At 35.9% G+C, this 8,631-nt stretch overlaps 1 pseudogene; it reads left to right on the forward strand.

Annotated features, from left to right (window-relative positions):
* The first annotated feature begins 6,167 nt into the window (after positions 1 to 6,167).
* On the forward strand, positions 6,168 to 7,071 carry LOC106008591 (olfactory receptor 10AG1-like; annotated as a pseudogene).
* The last annotated feature ends 1,560 nt before the right edge of the window (positions 7,072 to 8,631 follow it).

An 8,631-nucleotide genomic window follows, 5' to 3' on the forward strand; every position in this document is an offset into this window, starting at 1 on the left:
CGATGAATGTCATTGCATTGTATACCTAAAACTTACCAGTGAACTTAATAACAAAAAAATGTTTATACTGGATGAGATCCATAACTTCCATCAGAATGACAAAAATATTTTTGAAAGACTAAGAAAAGTAAGGGGTAGGAAAAAGAAGAGGAAGAGGAGGAGAACAGGTTGAAAAAGGAGGACTCCCACACTCACTGCATGTATATAGGATATGAGCTGGTGTCAAAGGTCACCTGGTGCTGCCCGTGAACCAGCACGGCGCATGGCAAGCACCTGCCTACATGTAGGGAAGCTACCTGTCCCAGGACGTTTCTGAGGCAAACAAGCTATAGTCAGTAATTTCTATTAGATGAGAATAAATGCCCATCAACTGGAGACTGGATAAAGAAAATGTGGGGTTATTTTTTATAAAATGGAGTACTACTCAGCCATAAAAAATTAGGAATTAGAGACATTTACAGCTAAGTGGATGCACATTGAGGGAATACTCTTAAGTGAAATAAATAGGACACACATGTGTAAATACCAAATAGTTTCTCTGCTGTGAGAAACTGAAAGTGTAAATAAGGACTAAAATGTATAATAAGTAATGCAAAATAGGAAGAAAAGGGGCAAAAGAGAAGGAAGTGGGAGGGCTAGGGGAAAGGATAGAAGGGAATGGGATTAATATGAGAAAATGGAAAAATAGGAACAAAATCTTTGTAAATATGGAGGAATGGAGGGGTTGAAGGGAGAGCTGGGCAAGGGTGAAAACTAAGAACCAAGAGAGATTATGTAAAGTTGCAAATTTCCAATGATGAATGTCATTATATTGTATACCTGAAATGCATCAATGATTAGAATGAATAATCGATAATGTAAAATAGGAAGAAAAGGTCCAAAGGGGCAGGGGTAGTGGGAGGGGCAGGGGAAAGGAAAGAAGGGAAAGGAAAAATACTGAGAAATGGAAAAAATGGAAATAAAGTCTTTGTAAATAGGGGAGGGTGGAGGGGGTGAAGGGAGAGCTAGGAATGGTGAAAAAATAAGAACCAAGATGCATTATGTAAAGGTACAATTCCCAGTGAGAAATGTAATTGTGTTGTATACCTACAATGTACCAATAAAATAATTTAACAAACAAACAAAAAGAATAAATCATTGTGTAGAAATATCTGCTTTAGAAAATATATACATAAGTTTTTATATTTTCTTCTAAGGCTATATTTTCTTTAATAAACATGTGATTACAATTTTAAAAGACCTAATGCATTGTATCATTTTTGTCATGTGGTAATTTTTGCGTGAACCAACTAAAACTTATGAATTCTCTATTGCCTTTAAAAATAAATAAAAATTGCCAACCTAAATATTATCAAGGGTTAGTAAAATTCTTTAAATGTATGAAAAAGATTTTACTTTTTAATAGTGGAAATACAGACAACAAGGCTTGTATAATTTGTAATATTTTAAAAAAATAAATAAACTTTTGTTTTCAGTGAAGATGTACAGAAGAACCTGTAGAAATTATTAAATTCATAATCACAGGTATCTGAAAGCTATCTATTAAAAAAGCAGTTGACTATTAAAAATAAGTAACAGAAGGGCTAAGTAACAGAAAGAAAATGCACTTGATGCAACATTTTGTTTACTCTCTTGCAGGTTAAACAACATTAGTTTCATTTCACTGCAAAAATCCACAATAATGCACAATTTATTGGTTGCTTCAAGAGATAAGTAAAATATGGCATTAGTCAAGAAACCCAGATCTCTATTCATATGCAAAAATGCATATATGCCCATGAAAGTCTGAGACTTTAAAGATCTAAGTCAATGGTCTTGTTATAAAGACTATTGTTATGTATGATGGAAGTTGCATAACCCCCTCCTATTGAAGTGATGACTTTCCTTCCTTCTCCATGAACTGTTTCTTTTTTATTTTTTTGCATTAAATTATTTTATTGGTACATTGTAGGTATACAACACAATTATATTTCTCATTGGGAATTGTACCTTTACATAATGCATCTTGGTTCTTATTTTTTCCCCATTCCTAGCCCTCCCTTCATGCCCTCCACCCTTCCCTCTTTACAAAGACTTTATTTCCATTTTTTCCATTTCTCATCATTTTTTCCTTTCCTTTCTTTCCTTTCCCCACCCCCTCCACTACCTCTACCCCTTTGGACCTTTTCTTCCTATTTTACATTATCGATTATTCATTCTAATCATTGGTACATTTCAGGTGTACAACATAATGACATTCATCATGGAAATTTGCACCTTTACATAGTCTCTCTTGGTTCTTATTTTTCACCCTTGCCCAGCCCTCCCTTCAACCCCTCCAGTCCTCCATATTTACAAAGATTTTGTTAATATTTTTCCATTTTCTCATATTAATCCCATTCCCTTCTATCCTTTCCCCTAGCCCTCACACTTCCTTCCCCTTTGCCCCTTTTCTTCCTATTTCACATTACCTATTATACATTTAGTCCTTATTTACACTTCCAGTTTCTCACAGCAGAGAAACTATTTGGTATTTACACGTGTGTCCTATTTATTTCACTTAAGAGTATTCCCTCAATGTGCATCCACTTAGCTATAAATGTCTCTAATTCCTCATTTTTTATGGCTGAGTAGTACTCCATTTTATAAAAAAAACCACATTTTCTTTATCCAGTCTCTAGTTGATGGGCATTTCAGCTGTTTCCAAGTTTTAGCTATTACAAACTGCACTGCTATGAACATGGGTGCACATACATCACTGTGGTATGATTCTTTTAATACTTTGGGGAAAATCCCCAGCAGTGGAATAGCTGGGTCAAATGGGACTTCCAGTCCTAGTTCTTTGAGGTATCTCCGTACTGATTTCCACAGTGGTTGCACCAGTCTACACTCCCAGCAGCCAAACACTCTCACTGGAGGAAAGATAGTGTCTTTAATAAATAGTGCTGGAAAAATTGGGCTTCAACTTGCCAAAGATTCAAACTAGACCTATATCTCTCACCATGCACTAAACTAAAATCAAATGGATTAAAGATCTAAATATTAAAATAGAAACTCTGAACCAGTTGGAACAGAGGTTAGGTAGAACCCTTGAAGACATCAGTGTAGGAAAAGATTTTATGAACAAAACCTCAGTTGCCCGTGAACTAGCACAATCAACAAATGGGATCTCTTCTTATTAAAAAGCTTCTGCACAGCAAGAGAAACCACCAGCAGTGTGAAGAGACCACCCACAATGTGGGAAAAAATCTTCACCTGCTCTTCCTCAGACAAAGCTCTACTATCTCAAATCTATAAAGAACTTAAAAAGATCAGACCGCCCAAATTTAAAGACCCAATCCAAAAATGGGCATCTGAAATGAACAGACATTTCTCCCACAAAGAACTAGAAATAGCAAATTAAATACATGAAAAAATGCTCAACATCACTGGTCATTCCAGAGATGCAAATGAAAACAACGCTGAGATTCCACTTCACTCCAGAAAGAATGGCTGCTATCATGAAATCAACCAATAACAAATGCTGGTGGGGCTGTGGGGAAAGAGGAAGTTTCTTAATTTGCTTGCTCTATTTTATTATTTGTATTTAATTTCTCTTGATATGTAAAACACCACTCATGAGATCAAATAACACTTTAAGATGGAATTTGTATTTTAAAATTTATCAATTTTTAAATTTTACTTTGGAGGAACTATTTCTTTTAACCATGCTGGATTATCTAATTTTAAATAGCTCTCTGTGTGTATGTGCATGTGCTTGTGTGTGTGTCCACATGTGTGTGCTTGTGTGTATTTGTACTTTCCAGCCTAAATGTTCAGTCTGTGATTAACTTTTGTTTCACCAAAAGTCTAAAATTTCATCTTTAGAAGAGTTTCGTTATTTTCCTCTCTAAACTATTGTCTCATTGAATGTTCTTCCTTTATTATTAACTCTTGAAAAAATTTGTTCTTTCTTTGAAGTGTGCAGTTTTTATAGTCAAATTTCATGAATTGGGTATACTCTCTTTATAACACAATACACAACTGTTTGAGTCTTTTCCAGGTATTACATTCTACATGACCAGAACATCTTCCTACCATGTCAACACCACACTCACAGTGAGTTTCAGATGCTTCCTCAGCCCAGCTGCCTCTCCTGTATGCACCTGTAGTCACTCCTGGTGGCATCTCACTACCCTTTGTTCCCATGGCAGGCCCCTCCACCTGCTTCTTTTTCCATTCCACCGACTATGGGTCATGACCCTTAAACTTTCCTTGTTGCTCTGTACAGTCACAGTGGATGGGGTTTCATCTCATGGAAATAGTTTCCATTCGTAATCCAAACCATTAGAAGTCACTAGCTAATTAAATGTGAGAAACATTATTCAATGAATGGCAGGGGAAATTTAGCTTCAAGCAAACATTTTTAAACTGCCTAAGTGATGGCAAAGTTGCTATTCACAGATTTGAAGTCTGGAACGGACAGAGTCTTTTCCAGTTGTCTTTCCCAAGATCTGGGCTGGACTTACTCCAGATTCTGTTTTCCTTAGTGCACTTCACTGTTGCAGTTTAAAACAGCTACAACACAGGCTTGCCATGAGTATGTATCAGGGAACACTGCATAGAGAACTAAATGTTTAAAGAGACCTGTTTAAATGCCCAGTCCAATAGAAATGGAAGCTCCGCGCAGACCATTCATAGTAGTTACAGTACTAACTGGTTATCTGTCCATTTGGAACCATCTTACACTGAATTGGTGTCTAAGAAAGAAAGTATAGAAAAAGTAAGTATAGAAAAATTAATTGCCCAAAGTGCAACACAATAATATTACTAAGTAAATTTTTTCTAAACAATAAATCACAATCCCGGGGACTAATGACTTACTTTCCTATACAGTACACATAATTAAAATATAAAATCATCATTAGTAAATAATCACTTCCACATTGATCAATGACATTTTCATAAAAAATGTCATTTAATTGTGACAAGAAAAATAAGAAAGGTAAAATATTTGTTTCTTTTCTTACAAATAAAGAGTTAAATTTCATACTCAAATAAAAAAAGAATATTTTGTCTTATTTTTAATCATAAACCTATGAGCAGTTGTCAAATTATTCATTTTTATCATCAATGTCTTTATTTCTAACAAAAAGTGAGTTTATAATTGTTTACCTGGAGAGATGGCGATGGGGGAGAAACAGAGATTGTGGTATACACAGCACAGAGTTTAACATGACAGCCAGTATCTTTCTCTCTACTTGCCCATGCTCACACCTACATAACCACCTGCCTAAGTGGGCCTCTTGGTTCTTTCTGGTCACCCTCCTCATTGTTTCCATCTGGATCCATGTTTCCAGGCTCTTCTTACTGAAAGTGCCCTATTATATGTCCTACTTATTATGAGACCAAAGACTTAATTTTGTCAAAAAATATTTTTTAATTTTTTAATATTTCTGAATTATCTGTGATTATGAATTGTATGATAAAGAAAATTATCCTCATATCAACTAGTGAGAGGAAATGAAGAGTTGAAAGAAGCAAAGAAAATGTTTTTTCACAAAACTAAAAGGATTTTGAAAGTTTGCATCATGACTAAATAGTAAAAGTTTTAGGAAATAAATATGTCTACATTTACAATCATGCAACATATGCAGGTACTAAAATATGACAACATTCTTATTTAGTATATACAATTTTATATTGCTTTATGTGAATTTTAAGAAAAGTGAAAATGTACAGGAGAAAACATCCCATGACATAGTGCTAATAAAGCACAGTAATTAGAATTCATGGAGAATTAAAATATGATTTCAAAAAGTACAATAAGTTAAAATTGATATTATGTGACAAACCCGTGGACTTATCTTCACTAATTGACTGTTTTCCACTGTCTGTGTTGCGTACACCATGGTTCAGTTTGTCCTGAGTTACTCAGAAGGCAAACTAAATGATTCACAAGAAATTTCAAGAAAATGCACAGAGCAATAATCAGCATTATCTAAATTAGCAAAGTGTGTTGAATGAGAATAGCAAAGTTCTTACAGTGGTAAAAATGATAAAGATCATAAAAATGAGATGAGTGAGCTCATTCATTTAGAGAATAAGCATCTATTTCACTAGTAAAATTAAAAAAAAAAGTACTGAGTTTATCCCCTTCCTAGATGAATAGCCCAGGAAACCCACCAGAAGAAAATCTCACTGAATAGATGGAATTTGTTCTTTTGGGATTCAGAGATGTTCCCCACCTCCAGCAATTTCTGTTTGGATTCTTCTTCATCATCTATGTCACTGTGTTGTTGGGCAATGGCACCATAATACTAATTACAAAAGTGGAGCCTTCTCTCCAGACTCCCATGTACTTTTTGCTTGGCAACTTCTCCTTTTTGGAAATCTGTTACATGTCAGTGACTCTCCCCAGAATGCTTGTGAACCTTGCGACCTAGAGGAGAACCATTTCTCGTTGCCTGTGCTGCACAAATGTGCTGGGTCCTTATATTGGGAGCCACCAAATGTTTCCTGCTGGTCATGATGGCTTATGACCACTATGTGGCCATCTGCAGCCCTCTACACTACCCTCTAGTCATGAACCACAAGGCCTGCACCAAGTTGGTCATTGGATCCTGGTTCAGTGGCATTCCAGTCCAGGTAGGGCAGACATTCCAAGTTTTCTCTCTCTCCTTCAGTGGTTCTAACCATATCAACTACTTCTCCTGTGACATCCTACCACTGCTTCAGCTGGCCTGTGGGGAAACCTTTGTGAATCAGTTGATGGTCTACATAGTTGCTGTGTTGTTTGTCTCTCTTCTGTTTCTGCTAATCCTTATCTCCTACAGCAAAATCATCTCCACAGTCCTGAAGTTGCCATAAGCCACAGGTCGGTCCAAAGCCTTCTCCACCTGCTCCTCTCATCTTGCAGTTGTGGTCTTATTCTTTGGATCAGCCATTATTACATATTTAAGACTGAAGTCCAGCGGATCCTCAGGAACTGACAAAGTGCTTTCTGTTTTATGTACTATTGTGACTCCCTTGTTTAACCTCATGATTTATAGTCTAAGGAATAAGGATGTCATAATGGCACTGAGGAGATTATTGTGTAAAAAATATGTTTGAAGAAAACATGAATTTTCAGGACTTGCTTTTTATGTATATATAATAAAATTTCAAAAATCTATCTTCTGTTCTTTGTCTTATCTATCTTTATAGTGATGAGGTTTTCCATATTAAACTTTATAAGCCCAAGAGATACTTCTCCCTATAAGAATTATGAAAATGTCACCAAATCATGAATCATTCCATTTGTAATTCTATAATTGTTTTGTGTAATAACCACTATCACAAGAACTATTGGCACTGATGATGCAACTGATTCAGTTATATACTAGAGATGGTTATTATGCTATAATGTACATTACAAGTCATATAATTCATTTACATATGCATCTGCAATCTTTCTAAAAGTAATATAGGTAAAAAAAATAGTAAATGAAACACATACAGATATATTTTGATCTAAAAGCAACCAATCTATAAAGTTAATTCTTAGCTAAAGACCAATATTTTGGAGTATCTAGTTTTGAAAGTAGGCTGGTACAACAAGAGCAGTGAATATCATTGATGTTTAATACATACATAAAATTAAGTATTACTATGTGGTGTGTCACAGAATTTCTTAGAATAAATATTTCTAAAAGTATGGATATAGAGCCAGGTATAGTGATATAAGACTATAATCCAAACACTCTGAGAGACTGAGGCAGAAGAATTATAATTTTGAGTCCAGGTTGGGGAACGCAGTGATATAGTAAGATTATACATTGGAAAGGGAGCTAGCTTAGCAGGAAAAGACTATTTTCAGTCACCAGTACCAAATTAAATAGAAAAATGTACTTAAAAAGAACTTATTTCATCTGTATCAAAGTCAATATGGCCAGATCAAAATCACATTTATCTGCAAGTATCTCAGAAAATCACTATGAATCTTGGAGAGTGCAACAATCAGAAGTTACTAAAATCTACTGGAAGTTATTTATAATGGGAGAATGAAAGGGAGAAAAATACAGTAGAAAACCTTCAAACAAATTTCCAGGCAGGTGAGGAAGTTCAATCTATTGCAAGTAGAAAGGGGTGAGGGAAGTTTTATTTATTTGTCTTTCTCCTTGTCCCTCTATTCAAAAGTAGCAAAAGGAAAATTGAGAGAATCAAGTTTGGCGGGAGCCAAACTCTGACTCTAGTAAGAATAGCCTGTTGTTCCAGTGTGGTGCAGCCAAACTGCCAGGAGACAGCTGGCTGACCACCTTAGGAAGCATTGCTGTGGGAAGAATTCTGTGTAGTATTACATATGCTCCTGACAGATGGACTACTCTTCACTGGCTCTACTCAGAGGGTGAAGATTGGAAGTTCACATGCTGAGCCCCTGCCTATCCTCCCATGCACTGTGTCAGTGTGGTCCCTTGGTGCATGAGCTCATTGGACTGTGACCATGGTAGCAGAAGGAGGCTGGATGGCAGCTACAGGATGGTTCACTTCTCCACTGGAACATTACAGACCTCCTCTGCTGAAGTCACATTCACATGGGAATCACTCACATGGGAAACTCATGCCTCCACTTTCTGTGAGCATTCCACAAGACCTAATCACATTTCCCTTTCAGAGACATTTTTTGTGATCAAC

The sequence above is a fragment of the Heterocephalus glaber genome, unplaced genomic scaffold (assembly GCF_053883595.1).
Source record: "Heterocephalus glaber isolate CG9 unplaced genomic scaffold, H.glaber_assembly_v1.0 deba00000896, whole genome shotgun sequence".
NCBI lineage: Eukaryota > Metazoa > Chordata > Mammalia > Rodentia > Bathyergidae > Heterocephalus > Heterocephalus glaber.